The sequence below is a fragment of the Balaenoptera borealis genome, assembly GCF_965194805.1.
Source record: "Balaenoptera borealis genome assembly, chromosome: X".
Classification (NCBI taxonomy): Eukaryota; Metazoa; Chordata; class Mammalia; order Artiodactyla; family Balaenopteridae; genus Balaenoptera; species Balaenoptera borealis.
The window spans coordinates 119,237,583-119,255,765 of record NC_138881.1 but is presented as its reverse complement, the minus strand read 5'-3'; the positions used below and the strand labels follow the sequence as shown (position 1 = coordinate 119,255,765).

The window sequence follows — 18,183 nt, the reverse complement described above, 5'->3', positions numbered from 1 at the left end:
TTCCCTGGTGGCGCAGTGGTTGAGAATCTGCCTGCCAATGCAGGGGACATGAGTTCGAGCCCTGGTCTGGGAAGATCCCACATGCTGTGGGGCAACTAGGCCCGTGAGCCACAACTACTGAGCCTGCGCACCTGGAGCCTGTACTCTGCAACGAGAGGCCGCGATAGTGAGAGGCCCGCGCACCGCGATGAAGAGCGTCCCCCGCTCGCTGCAACCAGAGAAAGCCCTTGCACAGAAACGAAGACCCAACACAGCCACAACTAAATAAATAAATAAATAAATTTATTTAAAAAATAAATAAATAAATAAAAATTAAAAAAAAAATAAATAAAAGCCTGCTGCACAATCCCTCCTGCTCATATCCTCTTGACCAAAAAACATCAACACTAGCATGCATTGAAGACCAAAATCCAAGCAGGTCCTTAAAAGGACTGGTCACTGGCATGGTCAGCCATTTTACCATCTCAATTTCATTTATGGCAGGCATTAAAAACATCTAATTAGATAAAATTTCCCCTAAACACTTCTGTTATCAAAACTTTTAAACTCTTCCTATAATATGCCCGCATTTGCCTAGCTTAGAATAACCTAAACATTAATAGAGGAACTGTTATATTTACTTGCATTAACTTCGAAGAGTGCTTTGAAAAACATATGGATGTATTCATACATGCCACCTCATCATGACTGGAATGGCTTATTTAAAGATTACAAGTGCCTATCCAGGATAGAGTGAGCAAGTCAGAACTTCAACTTAGTACAGGCTGCCACATTAGAAACTAATTCTGCTGTAAGATGTTTTCCTCCCCACTCTGCAAGTTATCAAAAAGTCCTAATGCAGGATACCATCCAAGATTTTTTCTTTATAATATCTACGGATGAATTGATGATTCCTGTTAAGTTGCATCACACCTGTGCACCAAGGTTTGATTTTAGCCCAAGTTCAGTGGATTTATTTTGTCAAAACAATTGAAAACTAGAACATTACTGAGCCAACAGGACATCAGAATAGTAAGTTGCCTAAAGTTAAAGTCACAGTACATTAACAAATGATCCTCAGTCACAAAATTATAAATGCAGTTTGGGATGGAAATAAGCAGGAGGGGAGTTAATCCAAACTACAGCAATTAAGTTTTAAAAGCAACTTCTTAATAGGGTTGTTGATTGTTCCTTTCTTTTCTTCCTTTGGCTTTGAGCTCCCTTGAATTTTCAGGAGAATCACAGTTGGTAATGTACTGCTAGTTCTTGAAGCTATACGGTTTAGTCTGGTTAAGTTACATGTGGTTTCCATATTAGCTTTTTCAGAAGGGTGACTTTGCTGTGAAGTGGATTCAGTTGCCCCACCAGTCAACCCCCTGAGAGTTGCAATTTCCTCCGTATCCATCACTAGTGTAGAAGCCTCCATAGCCACCTCCACCAAATCCTCTGGGGCTGCCATGACCACCTCCAGCACTGCGGCTGCTGCTTGCATGACTACTACTAAAGCTAGAACTGCCAGAACTGCTACTTTGTCGGTAGTCTCGGGCACCAAATCCTCCACTGAATCTCTTAGAACGCCCACGACTGCTACCCTTATAGTGGTGATCATAAGCCATATTTTCTAACCAAGATGGCACTTCTTGTTTAGCTTCAACAAGAAGATCCAACAAATCCTTTGTGATATTTATATTTCTTTCATTGAAAAATGAGGTGGCAAGACCAAGGTTTCCTACATGTCCTGTACGGCCAATCCGATGTACATACTCCTCAATATCACTTGGCAAATTAAAATTGATAACATGTTTCACATTTGAAATGTCTAGTCCTCTTGCTGCCACACCAGTAGCCACTAGAATCGGGCTTTTTCCTGAGTGAAACTGGTGAAGGGCTTCCTCTCTATCTCTCCGTGATCGGTCTCCATGAATACTGGTATAAGCATATCCTTCATGGTATAAGAAATCCTCCAGAGAGTCAGCACCCTTTTTGGTCTCCACAAAAGCTAAAGTCAGTGAATTCCTTCCTGTTGCATTTAAGAGGTCAAGCAGAAATGACCGTTTATCTGCCTCTTCTACCCAAACTACTTTCTGTGTGATGTTCTCAGAGGTAGAACCAACTCTACCTACGGCCAGAAATATATATTCATCCAAGAAATCACGAGCAAGCATCTGAATTTCCTTAGGAAAAGTAGCACTAAACATCATGGTGTGGCAGACACCCCTTGGTGGCATAGTATCTTGTTCAACTATACGACATATTTGAGGTTTGAACCCCATATCCAGCATCCTATCAGCTTCATCCAACACTAAGTATTTGCAGAACTCTAACCCAATCTTTCCTCTTTCCATCATATCCACCAGGTGTCCTGGAGTGGCGACTAACAAGTGACATCCACGTTCTAAGTCTCGAATCTGCTGACCAATATCAGCACCACCATATACCACACAAGGATGAACTCGAGACCAGTATGAAAATTTTCTGGCTTCCTCATAGATCTGTACAGCCAATTCTCTTGTTGGGGCTAAAACCAAGGAGATTGGATATTGTTTGCGGCGTCCATACCTTCCATTTTCCTTCACAGCCTTCAAAGCCGCGCCTGGACCATCTGTATAAATTTGACTCAAGATGGGCAAAAGAAATGCTGCAGTTTTTCCAGACCCTGTTTGGGCACAAGCCATTAAGCCTCTTTTTCCTTTAATAATAGGAATGGCATGTTTCTGCACTGGAGTAGGATGAGTGTAACGAGTAAGCGCAATGTTACCCATGATAATTTCTCCCATCTCAACATCACTGAAACTTTCAATACGTGGAGGACAGTTATTGCCAGTTGCCTCTACTGGTATTTTATCGTATTTCTCAAAGTTAATCCCAGTGTTTCCTCCAGAAAAGAGTTCCTGCTCCAAGCGTTCACTTGGTGGAAGTGGTTTTGACCAATCGTCTTCTTCATCTGACCTGTCACACCAACGACTGTGTCCACTACGTTCAAAGTTGCCAAAGCCAGTTCTGTCACCACGACTGCCAAAACCATCATAGTCATTCCGTCCACGATCATCAAACCTTCCCCTTGATCCACCTCCTCAATCACTTAAATAACTGGACTTTCCTCTTGAATCTCGAGACCCGAAACTGCTGTAGGCACCCTTGTCTTTACTACAACTCCACCCTGAACTGTTCTTATCATAACATCCTGTTTTCCTTCTGGACATGTCTTTAGATGCTTTCCTGTTCCTTAAGTGAGGAGGTATATAGCGCCCTTTGCTTGCTGTACTTCCTCCTCCACTCGGATTATCAGAGGAGTTCAGGTCTAGACCAGAAAACTGCTGGTCCAGCCCGAGCTCGTTTCCTGCCGCATGACTCATGCCTGAAGAGAAGCGGGAACTCCCGGTCTCCTACTGGCTATCTACTTTTTTAAAACAACCTGTATGTAACATATATATGTTTCCAGACAACCAGAAATCTGGATTTTTAAGCCGAATTTATCTACATACGAGCGTATCAACATACGTTTGAACAGAAACCCCATGTCTCAGACGGCCCGAGACAGTCTCCGTTTGCCCCTATGGTGAGTCCAAATAATTGCTAGAGCGTCCTTTCACTCTCAGAGGGTTCCAGTTTGAATAACACATTTCATAGTCAGCGTTATATATAGGAAATATTGAAGCTTAAGAAAATGATATTCAAGGAATTAAAAACAAATTGCAATAAAGAAATCTAATGAGTATTATGTGCTCTTTAAAAGTGTGGGCTTTTCAATGTTGATGAATAAGTTTTAAAAAATAAGCATTTTTGTATGTTAACGAAATTTCTCTGATACTCAGACCTAATTTCATTTTGTTTTAGAATAGGTTTTATGTTTCTGCGTCATTCCTAGATGATTCTGGTTTGGTGTAAATGTAAGGCTTTACAGGCCTTAACTCTTAAGCAGTGCTGTGATTTCATCTGTAATACCTCTGTCTTCCTATTCTGCAAAGGCAGGCAGGTTAATTCCCTCATAAGGAAAGGGCTGTTAGAGCCACATGAAGGAGCCCTTGTGGACAAATCAGATCACTGAATTAACCACAGTGCTAATGGCTTCTCCATTCAAATAAAAATCCAACTGCCACCAGGCATGGCCCTGGTGCCCAACAATTGTAAAGTGTTGTACAATCACTTTTAACAAGCCTGTCTCACATCAACCCAGGGGGCACAAGCTGAACTAGCTAAGCTTTCTTTCTAATAGTAAAATAGATTCATTCATTCAGCATTTTTTGAGTACCTTACATGTCCCACGTTCTATGTGAGGCATTAGAGATACAAAGATGTGTAAGGCAGTCAGTGGTCTAGTTGGTCGCAACGTTACATGAGGAGTGCAGTTGAACTTACAGATTCTGAGATTTAATTTATTTATTTTTTATTTATTTTTATGGCTGTGTTGGGTCTTCATTTCTGTGTGAGGGCTTTCTCTAGCTGTGGCAAGCAGGGGCCACTCTTCATCGCGGTGCGCGGGCCTCTCACTATCGCGGCCTCTCTTGTTGTGGAACACAGGCTCCAGACGCGCAGGCTCAGTAATTGTGGCTCACGGGCCCAGTTGCTCCGCGGCACGTGGGATCCTCCCAGACCAGGGCTCGAACCCATGTCCCCTGCATTGGCAGGCAGATTCTCAACCACTGCGCCACCAGGGAAGCCGTGGACTTTATTTTAAAAGTATGCTTGGAAGCCACTGGATGGTTTTGAGCAGAAAAGTGATATTATCTGCTTTTGGTTTTTGAGGGATCATCCTGGATGCTTGGTTAATGATTGTAGGCAGACCAGTTAGGAGGTTTATGCAATAATTGAGTCAAGAGATTGATGGTGGCTTATTTGGTTTCTGGACTCAATTCCAATGTGTGGTTTGGAGGTTTCCTCCCCCACCAATGAGCAACGCTCAGGACACCAGCTGAGTGTCCTACAATTCAACTCAATTCTGACACTATCCACCAGAGACAGCATCAGATTCCACAGGTTAAGGGCTCAGTTCTCCAAGACTGCCCTTCACTTTAGATTCCAAGAGCAGGCACAGGTGACAACCTGTGCTTCTGACCGACTGGCTATACATCAGAGGTCCACAGGACCCTTTCCTTGGGTTCGATTAATTTGCTAGAGTGGCTCACAAAACTCAGAAAACCTGTTTACTCACTAGATTACCGGTTTATTATGAAAGACATTAAAGGATGCTAGCCAACAACCAGATGAAGAGATACATAGGGCGAGGTCCTGAACAAAGGAGCTTCTGTCCTTGTGGAGTTTGGGGCCTGGCATGGTGGCACAAGGAAGTGTTCTGGTTCCTCAGCCCAAACCCTCTCTGAACCCTTTCCTTTTGGATTTTTTTGGAAGCTTTATGACATAGGCATGCTTGATTAAATCATTGGCCATTGGTGATTGATTCAAATTCCTCTCCCCTCCCCAGAAATCAGGATGAGGGACTGAAAGTTCCACCCTCTATACATGGTTGGTTCCCTGGCACCCAGCCCCCATCCTCAGATGCTTTCCAAAAGTCACCTCATTAACACAAAGCCAGTAGTGGTGGAAAGGGGCTTGTTAGGAATAACAAGACACCCATTCCACCTTTATGGCTCTGATGCATTTTCAGGAGCTGAGGACAAGAGACCAGATATTATAACAAAAGATGATCCCATTGCTCTTATCGGTCAGGACATTCCAGGGGTTTTGGGAGCTGTGAGCCAGGAACCATGGAAGAAGACCAAATTTATATGAGAACTTATATTTGGGTCATCTGAATGACCAAATGCATATTTCTTATAAATCACAATATTGCAAGCTTCAACTAGGATGGTAGCAGTGCAGCTGGTGAAAAATGGTTGAATTAGGGGAAAGAATCTGAAAGTAGAGACAATAGGACTTGCTTGACAGATTGGACATTGTTATAAAACACCTTTTTTGCCTTGAGCTATTGGAAAAATGAAGTTGCCACTTACTAAGATGGGAAAGACCATAAGGATGGAAGGTTAAGAAATAAAAATCAAGAGTTAGACATTAGTTATATTAGGTTTGTGTTTAGACGTCTCATTGGAAGTGCAGAGTAGGCAGTTGACTATATGAATCTAGAGTTAAGGTGAGTGATCTGGGCTAAACATAAAGATTTTAGAATTGTTAATTTACAGGTGGCATTTAAAGTCATGAGACCAGATATTCAGCAAAGGAGTGAGAGCAGAACCTTGGGAGACTGAAGAAGCATAGCCAGTAAGTGTAGGAGAGAAGCCAGGAGAGAATAGCATCTTAGATGTTAAGTAAAAAAGCTATTTAGGTTGGAAGGAGTGATTAGCTATATCAAATACCACTTCATGTTTCCATTAATCATTTACGGAGGGCTCACTCTTTTCTAAACACTGTGCTAGGTGCTTGTGATCCAAAGCTGTACAAAATAAGGTTCTTGCCCTGGAGGAGTTTATAGTCCAGTGGAGGAAATGGCCAAGTAAGCAGACTATGGTGATATAGAGTGGTCAGTGCTGAAAGAGTCATGCACAGGGTACCATGGGAACATGTGCCTTCCCTATTAATGTGTCTTTCCTCTCAAACCTTTAGAGGCAAGTGATTGGCGTGAATAGATGTTTTTTGTTAGCATAGTTCATTGACAGATCATTGCCAGAGATGTAGTGAATGACATTCCAGGTTTTATTTCCTAAGAGTTAAGTATAAGCCAAGTCTCTTGGGAGATATTTTTTGGAATAGGCAAGGTATTGTTACAGTTGGGAAAGAGATTGGTATTCATACTCTTCTACTTCTTATTCAGACTAGAATTATACATTGAGAAAAAGTGTAAAAATATATACTGGTCTAAATATATGGAAGCATCAGACAAATGTTCTTTATCTAAAGCAATTGGGGTTCCTTAAGGACACTTTTCTGAGGATATAGGAATGGACCAGCATAATTAGCAATGCACACAGCTTCTAAGGGCAGCTGCCTATTTCCTTACGCAACTTGACCAATTTGATTCAGTTCACTCAAATTATCAATTCAGTTAAAAATAATCATTTGCTTGACTTTGTTTACTTGTCTGTAAACAAAAACAACCACATCATTGACTTAGTGGATTTGTTCATTTTAATGCCCCTTTTCCCGACCTTCAGGTCACAGTGCATACTTCTTAGTGTGACACAGGAAACCTTTCGTAGATGATGTAGGGCAGAGGAGTTCAGATCATTTACTATAGAGTCAGTTTGCCTCTGTTTGAATCCTGGATCCACTGTTCACTAGCTGGGTGACTTTGGGCAAGTTACTTGGCTTCTCTGGTCATTAGTGTCCTCATCTGTAAAGTGAGGGTAATACTAGTATGTGACTCAGGGTTATTGTGAGTATTAAATGTTATTCTGTGCAAGGGACGTAGAAAGTGGTCTAGAGCATAGTGATTGCAATGTAAGTGTTTGCTCTTATCATCTGGCTCAACTCCGCTGGTCTGGCCTCACTAGCTGCCATTTGCAGACATGCCACCTCCCTCCAGACAACCAGAACTGCTCAAAGAGGAGCGTAGGGAGGGAGAAAACAGCCAGAAGGCTGTTGCAGTGATCCAAGCCAGAGCTGAGGGTGCCAGAGGAGACAGAGAGAACTAGACTGACTCAGATTATCTAGTTTGAAAGTTGAGCTGACAGTATTTCCTAATGGATCACATGTGTATGGAGGGTCAGGGAAAGAAAAGTAAAAAAAAAATGACTCCTTCCCTTTGCTGTACAGAAGAAATTAACACAACATTGTAAATCAACTATACTTCAAAAAAAAAAAGAAAAAAAGACTCCTAGCTTTTTATCTAGAGCAATTGGAGAGAAACAGCTTGGGAGAGGGGCAGGTATTCTGATTAGGACATGTTATGGACTTTGAACATCTCCAAGTGGAGATGTCAAGTAGGCAGTTGGATAATGCACCTGGAATTCAGGGGAGAGGTTAAAGCTGCAGATATAAATTTGAGAATTATCCATATAGAGATAATAATGAAAATGCAAAGCCCTGGGATTAGTGGTGGTTACCTAGGGGCTAATAATAGCATGTACCTTTTAAGACTGTTATGAAGATTCTATGAAAAAACCATGTAAAGTACTTGACACCATTCCCGGCACATAATACGTGTGCAGTAAATGATAACTCGTGTTATTGTTATAATTATTATTAAGAATAATCTATTGCTAATGGGAATTTTGGTAAACCTCCATTATTCCTTACAGATGTGCCTCCAAACCTTTCCCTTATCACAGGCACGCATAGAAAATGATAACATTTGCACAGCATTCTAGGATAAACTTCACTGTCAGAGGCTCTGATTCAGTTCTTGACCAGCTGCCCCAAGGGATGTGGATATCAACTCGGAGTACAATACTGCAACATACCGGCTGGGAAGTTCTAGCCTATAGCCTTAATACTTAAAGCGTGGTGTGTGGACCAGAAGCCTGGGCCTCAACTGGGAGCTTGTTTTCTAATGCAGAATCTCTGGCCCACTGAATCTGAAGCTGCATTTTTACAAGCTTCCCAGATGATTCTTGTATACCTTAAAGTTTGAGAAACACTGATTTATAGGATTTTTGTACAACTCAAACAATGTTCATTAAAACTGATTACATTAATTGCCAAATTTGAGATGATTATTTCTTCTTTTCTCCTTGCTTTCCACACAATGTATATATTGTGTCTATGATGCAGTGTGCACATGGAGAAATTTGCAAGTTTGTTTTGGCATTGGAGGACTTCTCTGTAATATGGGAAAAGCTCTAGGATTCATTGTTTGCTTAATTGTTTTCCATTTTACAAGGGCACTCTATACCCACACTGTAGCCATGTCTATACATGATGACTGGCCTGGGACCATCGCTTACCCTACAGCTGTGACACTTTATGTCAGTGTTGGAGTACGTGGTGGGAAACTTGACACCTCACTTGGAGCTACATTAATGGCTGCTGCTGAATTGAGCAAGTTTCATCTGGCCTGGGAGAATGAGTCTGAAGCATAGTGAAGAAACAAGGCACTCTCTCTCACTCACTCATGGGTCTGGCCTGAATCACAATAGTGCATATTGAGCCAAGGAAATTTGGCCATAAGACATTGCAGAACCAAAAGAGGCAGGTCAGGAATCAAAGAGAAAGATCAAAGGAAATGTTAGGCCAGAAAGAGAGGCAGAAGCTGAATGGAAGTTTCCTTTCGTATCTTCAACTGAAAACACCCTGAGAGGCAAGTAGGAAAGGTGTGTCTTTGTCTGGGGTGGGGCAGATCCTGTACACATCCTTATGCATTCAATCTTAGAAGAAAAGGGCTTATTATGGTACCCATAGCCTTGCCCATAAGTGGTCAAGTAGTTTTCAGAGGGCAGAGAAGTTGTTTACCTAAGGTAGGATTAGAGCATCTTTGATTTCAGTCACCGTGAGGTCCACAAAGTCTTCTGGCTGTCTGCCCCGCTTGGGTCAATATGGCTTTTGAAAGGTTTTCCACAGGCTGCATGGGAAGGAAACAAGGAATCATATGTTTGGTCCTTGTCATGTTGGTATGTGATATATTCACGTGGGACTGCAGAGGCAAAACTTCCCCAGTGGCAAAAGTTGATGAAGGAGGCTCACTGAGCAAAGGAGTTCCAGCCAAAGAGGGCTCTGGACATGGGGGAAGCCAGCCATCAGTTTACTGTGTGACTGTGGACAAGGTCCTTCCTCTCCTGGAGGCTCAGTTGGGCTGTTTGTCAAACAGTTTGGACTAAATGAACTCAAAGGGCTCTATTGACTCTGATATTTTGTAATCCTAGGCAAGCCGGCAATGTCAATCTGAATTTCAGGAAGTGACATGTCCAAGATTCCTAAAAATAGCCCTAAAACTAAAACCTCAACTGGTATTATCCTCAAAATGTTTCTGTTTTAACAACCACTTATAGGGAAAGAAATCCATGGTACCAAGGTAATAGAACTCTGAATTGGGGAACTTTTTGGAGGAGAAACCAAATGAAGTCCTTGGTTCCGTGCTCCGTCCATCCCAAAGCACTCCAGGATGTAACCTAGAGAATGCCTGTGGCCCAGGGCAATGTATGGAAGAGAGATGATTCTTTTTTCTTTTTTTTAATTTTTATTTTATATTGGAGTATAGTAGATTTACAATGTTGTGTTAGTTTCAGGTGTACTGCAAAGTGATTTGGCTATACATATACATATATCTATTCTTTTTCAGATTCTTTTCCCATATAGGTTATTACAGAGTATTGAGTAGAGTTCCCTGTGCTATACAGAAGGTCCTTGTTGATTATCTGTTTTATATATGGTAGTGTACGATATATATGTTAATCCCAACCTCCTAATTTATCTCTCTCCCCCCCTTTCCCCTTAGGTAACCATAAGTTTGTTTTCTAAGTCTGTGAGTCTGTTTTTGTTTTGTAAATAAGTTCATTTGTATCATTTTTTTTTTTAGATTCCACATATAAGTGATATCATCTGATATTTGTCTTTCTTTGACTTCCTTCACTTAGTATGATAATCTCTAGGTCCATACATGTTGCTTCAAATGGCATTATTTCATTCTTTTTTTATGGCTGAGTAGTATTCCATTGTATATATGTACCACATCTTCTTTATCCATTCATCTGTCGATGGGCATTTAAGTTGCTTCCGTGTCTTGGCTATTGTGAATAGTGCTGCTATGAACATTGGGGTGCGTGTATCTTTTTGAATTATGGTTTGGAAGAGAGGATTCTTGATGCTCACTTTACAGTGCTCTGTAGACAAACTTCAGTTGCCATGGCCAATCAGAAACAAGCAGTAGTCAGAATCATCAGGAGGAAAAAAACAAGCATTTTGTATGTTGAAAATATACAGGGTGAAATAAAAGCACATTTTAAATCACCTGCAGGAATTTCAAGAGAGCAGATATGCTCTTTAATGGGTGATCTTTGTTCACTCTGCATTTTCAGAGAACACAATGGCATGGCAGTAATTTTCACTTTTGTAGAAAGATTGTTTTTCAGGACATATCACCCTAATTAGACTTTTCCCCAAATACTTAAAAATACATGTGTTTAAATCACTGAGTACCTTTCCCATTTTGATTAATATTCATGCAAGTGAGAAATCATAAAACTACAGTGTGAAATTGAGTAACAATAAAATGACTAAGATCTACTAAAATGAAATGTAAATATTGAACATGCTTCAGTTTTTCATTTCAAATAGTTATAAACCACACTAACTCATAATTATGGTACAAACTATGGAAATCCATCAGTCAAACACCAGGCAAAATTTGAAGTAAATCACACCTGCTTATACAATCTCAGTTTACAAAAGGTTTTTGGAACTCAAGGAAGAGCTGCACCATCAGCAATTTTTATATCACTCTTCTCGAAGTCCTTTACTGTTAGGTGGGTGAGATGGATAGACGGACTTTTTGGCTTGAATTTGGAGGATCTGTGTTTGTATACCTGCTTTGCCACTACTCTCGGCTGTGTGGCCTCTGGGAAAATCACTTAACTTCTCAGATCTTCCATTTCCTCAGCCATAAAAGAGATGGTAATGTCTATTTTCATGAGACATTTGTGTCAAATAAGATACAATAAGATATAATAAAAGATCTTTCCATCCGGTAAAGCACAATAAAACCATGGCATAGTGAATCTATTATCTAAAACTACATAACAAACCACTGCTAAGCTTAGTGACTGAAAATAATAACCATTTTACTATTTCTCATTGTTTCTGAACTTCTGGAATTTGGGAAGGGCTTTGCTAGGCCATTCTGGCTTGGGGCTTATCACATAGTCTTAGGGCCCCTCCATATGTTCTCTCCACATGGGCTAGTTTGGGCTTCCTCACAGCATGGAAGCCTCAGGGCAGTTCTACTGTTTACATGGTGGTTGGCATCCCCCAGAATTGTCCCCCACAAATTACGCAGAAGTGCATGGCATTTTCATGATTTAGCTTTGGAAGTCATATAGCATCTCTAGTGATCAAGGTAGTTACAAAGACCCAAGTTCAAGGGGAAGGGACATATACTCCACCTCTACATTCAGAATATGTCAAAGTCTTAGAGTAAGGCGAGCATGTGGCCTAGGGCTATTGCTGTGATCATCCTGGAAAAATGCAGTCTACACATATAGTATTAAAACCGAAATTTTATATCGTTAATGCTGGTCTCATTTAAAAGATACCTTGAAGGCCTCATTCTTCAACAAATCCACTCCCTCAAGGCCACTATCCCATTGATTAGTTTGGAATAATGTTTATACCTCCCACAATCCCCTTTTAATTTGCAAAGAATAATATTTGATACAACATGAAGCATCTGTTCTGCATCATATAATATTATAGACGTTTTACATATGATATTAGCAATCCTTATCTGACTTGGGAAAGTAGAGACTATTCCCATTTTACTGAGGAGTCTGAGATTCAGAGAAATTAGGTATCTTGCCCAGGTCACAGAAATCAAATTTGGATCTGTCACTTCTTTTTCTATATTGTATGACCTCTCTCTTTAATAGCAAATACTTAAATAACACTAGGTTCCAGGCACTCTGATACACACACACACACACACACACACACACACACACACACACACACACAATCTTCACTCAACACTGTGAATTAAGTACTATTAATAACTTCATTCTATAGATGAGAAAGAGGAAGCAAAGAGAAATTATGTAACTTGTCCAAAGCCAGACAGCTAGTAAGTGGTGGAGCCTGACTTTGCACTAAGATCTGAATCCAAACCTACTATGGAATCATTAAGATTTTAACAACTTAGCATAAATTAGCATTTCAACTTATTTTTCTTTTTTGAGTGAAGGAATGGGTCCACATTGGGCATTTGGCAGGGGAGGAGGTCATGAGCAGGTCAAAGGGACTTTTTAAAGAAGCCTGTTGTTGCCTGGGAGTGCTGTGTCATGGAAGGCCAGGCAACACACAAAAGCCAAGGTCTGCCTACTCCCCAGTTTCTCCAGGGTGGGGCTTAATAAGATGCTGACTACCTAAACTCACCTTAAATCATTGTATTAGCAAAACACATTTTGTGTGGTGTAGGGAAAAATGCAGATCTCAATCGGACATGCTGCTGTTACTGTCTGTCAGATGGCAGTCAGGCTTTTTTAGTTGTTTACCATGCATTGTTATTATGCAGGTATTTATAAATCAAGCTCCAAATCTTTTTGCTTTATCTGTACAAAAGCAATATCATACAGCAGGTGTACATTCTTTGCCCTTAACCTTTGTAATGCAGGGTGAGAAAAAGTCACTATTTGCATACTGTCATTAATACAAGAAACTTGAAATTCAAGTAGAAAGTGAGCAATTCTTTTAATGACAGATCCAAATGGAACACTGCTATTTTGCATATTCAAAGTGACTTCTGCACTTGTGACACTGCAACTGTAGTTGCTTCTTCTAGAATCGGGTTTCAGTGAGGGAATCACGCATGAGCTGTGTGATAGGTCACACACATAACTTGTCTGAGTTTCAATTTACTTGACCGCAAAGTAGAGTTATCACTTTCTCTAGCCTTGTTATAGGAACTGTGAGCTGAAAATGGTTAAACTGTAAAGTGCATGTAGAGTGCATGAAAGCTTTGTTATTATATTAATTCATAATAGAAGCCATATCTCTATTTGGTAAGTGTACACAGATATTTTTGTTCATTTAAAAGTACATATTTATTGGTGTCAACTATGTGCCAGGTGTAGTTCTAGGTGTCAGGCATAAGTCAGTGAACAAAACACAAAGAAACCTCAACTATACTTTGATTAAAAACACACACACATACAACAAAACAGTTCTACTCTCCTTGAATTTTCATTCTAGCGGGGAAAGTAATTACCCACCATGTCAGATGTTGGTGATAGTTGCTATGGAGAATAAAGGATAGAGAGGGGGTGAGGAAAGCTGTGGTGGTGGAGTTAGGTCCCTGCTTTGGATGAAGGAAGGGATACTCTTTTATACAGGATAATCTGAGACAACCTCTCTCAAGTACCATTTGAAAGAAGGTAAATTTCAGGATTCTATATCATGGCATTAAGATGATCCACAGTAATGAAAACAATTATTTTTACATTACTGCATTATAAATTAAAACTCGAAAAAGAAACTTTTATTTTTATTTATTTTTACTTTTTAAAAATTGAAGTATAATTGTTTTACAATGTTGTGTTAATTTCTGCTGTACCGCAAAGTGATTCAGTTATACATATATGTATACATTCTTTTTTTCATATTCTTTTCCATTATGGTTTATCATAGGGTATTGAATATAGTTCCCTGTGCTGTACAGTAGGACCTTGTTGTTAAGAAACTTTGAAAAACTGCATGCAATATTGGTTTGAAAAAAAGTGCAAGTTCATCAAAGGGGTAGTAATCGTTTATCAGTTTTATTTAAATAATGAGAACTTTTCTAAATCAAGGATTTTTCCCATTTTGTTTATGTAGAACAGGCACAGGGTTTCCCTTCCTCTTAATAGCTCTGATTTATTGGGTGTCTTATATGTGCCATTTTACATCTATTAGCTTATCTTTCAATCCAACAAGGATGCTGAAAGGTAGGTACTGTTGTACTCATTATGGGTGTTCAAGGAAACTATGTTTAGTTACCTAATTGAATCCTTACAATAATCTGTGACTCAAGTATTTCTAACTGAATTTTAAATGAAAGGAAATACTTGCAGAAATAATGTGCTGCAAGGTCACACCCCCACTCCATGGCAGAACCAAGATTTTCACTTAGCTTTGCCTGAATCCCCTGCCAGTCACCATCGCATTCCTACTGCCGAGCACGAGGCTCAGCACATAGCAGATGCTCTGTCACCAGTTCTGGAATGAATGAAAATACTTTTTTTTCCTTACAAGGTATGCATTCGCCATGTCTGTCAACCTGGTGGTCACGCTGGGCACTGCCTTCCTGACAGCTGAGAAAAATGTAGAAAAGAACAAATTGAACAATTTGTGGAAAGGTATAAGGCAGGTGCAAATATCTGGATCAAGACACCTTTAAAAATCCCAATTTTGTCCATTAAATATTTCTTCAAGACATTTTCTAGGTAGCACTCTACTCCATCTTTGGAAAGATGTGCTTAGGTCAGGTTGCGTCTGGAGGGGTATTTTTATACACGGTTCAAATTAGATTTGAGAGGGTGCTGCCAAATATTATTGGAAACTGGTCAGTCTTTTTCCCCACCTTAGATAACTTAACCCGTGTACTCAGTCTATTGCCAGCAGTCTTACCTCTAGGATTTGTCCAGGGCACCTTCCTTTGCCAGTCATGACTCGCTGTCTCTTGCTCTAATCTTCGTGGGCTATCTAAAACCTTTGGCTCCATGCTGTGGTTCTGACTTTGGCTTCCAGCCTTCCTTGTCCTCATGACCCATTAGAGACATACTCTTCTGTGGTTGCCTGGGAAGGCTCTCCTGGAGGCTGTTTGGCCACTGCCTTCTGGCTCCACACACGACAGCTGTGGGCAACACTGTGCCCTGCTCGTGGCAGCCTGGCCCTTTGGACCAGCTCTACTGAGCCCAGTAGTTCTACCCTGGGAAGGGGGATGGATAGACAGCTCTTTACAGCCTTCACGGTTCTGCCTAACTGAACTCATGATTGTGAAGATAAAAATGGTCTTGATTGAACAGTGCATCTGATGATATAATCACCAAATCAGAATGATTAGCCCAGTCAATGTAATGTTATTTAATGAAATAGTTCACACCTACTCTTCAATTTATTTGGAAATTGACTTAAATTAACCAGAGATAAGAACTGCCACTGAATGTCCTTACAATTTGACTTGTAAAAATAGCTAAGATTTCCGAGAGTGTGGCTCCAAGAGTGTCTCTGGCTTTAAGGGTCTTATTCAGTACCCCAAATTTATCACTTTTCCTATGTGCCTGGAACCCATGTGTACCAATATCTCAAGCTCCTCTTTCACCACGTCCTAGATCATTCTCCAGGGAGCTGTCATGGTCCCAGATCCAGCTTGTGCACCTATTCTTGAAATGGGCCACTTTCATCCATTGCACTTGTGATCCTTTGGGGAGAGATTCCTTAGGTCAGAAATATACTATGGAATCTACTGGAAGATGGATCACATCTAGGACATCTACTCCTTGTTGCCATCTTCAACCTTAAGATGATTTCTTCAGCAATCTAAGGGATATTCTGACAGCAAACCTGTGGCATGGCATTTCATTTTAATGGTTCAGCATCCATCCCTAGACTTCTGGGAACACAAATTGGAATTTCCTTTGGGCCATCAGTTTCCCCTTCTAAGAGTTCATGTGCACATGCCAGCTTAGACATGTCCAGTCAGAATACTGCAGTCTTCTGGCAAATGGTTTTTGGTTTAGGGATGGTTGCATAATTCACGCTGAGCAAATGAAATGTACTCTTTAGACTTTTGCTTCTACGGTTGAGAGAGGCACGCTCTCACTTCTCCTGAGTTTGGACCTATGCGGATATAAACAGGGAGGTATAGAGAGCCTTGCAACTAGGAAGGGAAAGCCTGAATGAGAACAGAGCCAATGCAAAAGAAAGCAGAACCAGGAGATGGAAAATCTGGGTGCAGATAACTAGGATCAAGCTAGGTTTACCCCTAGACTTTTCATTTATGGAAACCAATACTGTCCCTTCATTTGCTTAAGCTAGTCTGGGGTGATTTTCTTTCACCTAGAATTGCAAGAATTCTGACTAAATCAAAACTATTTCTTTGAATCCCTCCAATGCATCTTAAAGTGTGTTCTCTGAGTAAGAGTCCATGTTAGGTTATCCACCATGAAAGTGGATACCAGCATTCACCCATGCATACACCAAACCTATTATGAGGCATCTATCCCCAATCTCGTTGACTTACTAGCTTCGTAAGTTTGTTGCAAATCTCAAATGCCCAACATTTTATTATGAAAGTTTTCAAGCATACACCCAAGAGTTGCAAGTATTTACAGTGAACAGTCATGAACCTGCCACCTACATCCTATCCTCAACACTTGGTTTATCACATTTATCCCTCCATCAATCTCTCAATCCATCTTATTTTAAACTAAGTTACAGACGTCATTACACTTCTTGTTAAGTACTTCACATACAGCTCTGTTCTTAACTTGAAACTTTTGGCAACTCATCATCCCTGGGCCTTGGTTTCCTCACATAAAAAAATGAGGGAGTTGTTTTAGATGACCTCCAAGTGTACTTTCCAGTTCTGAAATTCTACAGTTATCTGATATTTGCCTTTTTAGTTGATTGACATGCTTTTGCAAAATGCTCTCCGGTTGGATTCAAAAAGGATTAACATGGAAAATATATTTTGTTTATCTATGGGATATTGACCTAAGTAAAGGGAGTTTGGTTTAGAATACCCTGCTAACCAGTCCATTGTGATTTGGAGCCAAAGCAGATGTTTTTGAGGGTCTAGGGAAAAACAAAATAAGGTATCAGGTGAATATTTTCAAAATCATGGGAGGAGTAGGGTCTTATCCAGGAAAAGAGCATGCAAGAGAAAATGAATTCTCATGAAAATTAAACTCTGCCCATCCTGAGGAGGAGGAAAATCAAAAGTATGATGGGCAGACAGTAGAACAGCAGAAATCTGAAGTCTGAGGCCACTGAACCCGACAGCATTATCCCTTGTTTAGTTCATGTTGAGGCATCTCTGTCAGATAGTCTTTAACATTCATGGTCTTTAGGAGCTAAGAAAATGATTTAAACAAACCAAAAAAGAAAAAAGAAAAAGGGTATCATGAAAGCCAGTCTTGCAGAGAAGTGGCTATTTCTAGGAACAGGGGGCAAAAGGGAGAGTACTAATACATAACTTATTGCAGAAAACAACCAAACCAGATGGAGACCCAACCCTGCCTCATTGTGGACAGCCCGCTTGACTCCAGGTGTACTGAAGCGGTCTCAACTTCTGATTTCCTTGGGGTCCCTGAAATGGCTTCTTCAGCAGGGATGCAAATCAGTCACAGTGGCTCTGGGGCGGAGCTCTTGGCATCTCATGTGCAGCAGACTGAGCCCCCTCCCAGATTCCATTCTTTTGATTGCAGAGACTCTTCTGGATTATTTTGAATAATTCAAGTTAGAACAAGAATATCACTGAAGTTCTTCATAACCGTCATCAGCTTCCATGAAAAGGCCTCTTTCACTTAACTTTCAGTATTTACCTACACGTATGAAATAAGAGGGCCACAGCGCTTCTTGGAATGGCCTTTATGCATGCCAGATGATCAGTCCCATTAAATATAGACA

At 40.5% G+C, this 18,183-nt stretch overlaps 1 pseudogene across 1 annotated transcript; it reads right to left on the bottom strand.

Annotated features, from left to right (window-relative positions):
• Positions 1-925: 925 nt before the first annotated feature.
• LOC309620073 (ATP-dependent RNA helicase DDX3X pseudogene) lies at positions 926-4,575 on the bottom strand (annotated as a pseudogene). Its single transcript has one exon. The product of its transcript is annotated as an ATP-dependent RNA helicase DDX3X pseudogene (transcript).
• Positions 4,576-18,183: the final 13,608 nt, after the last annotated feature.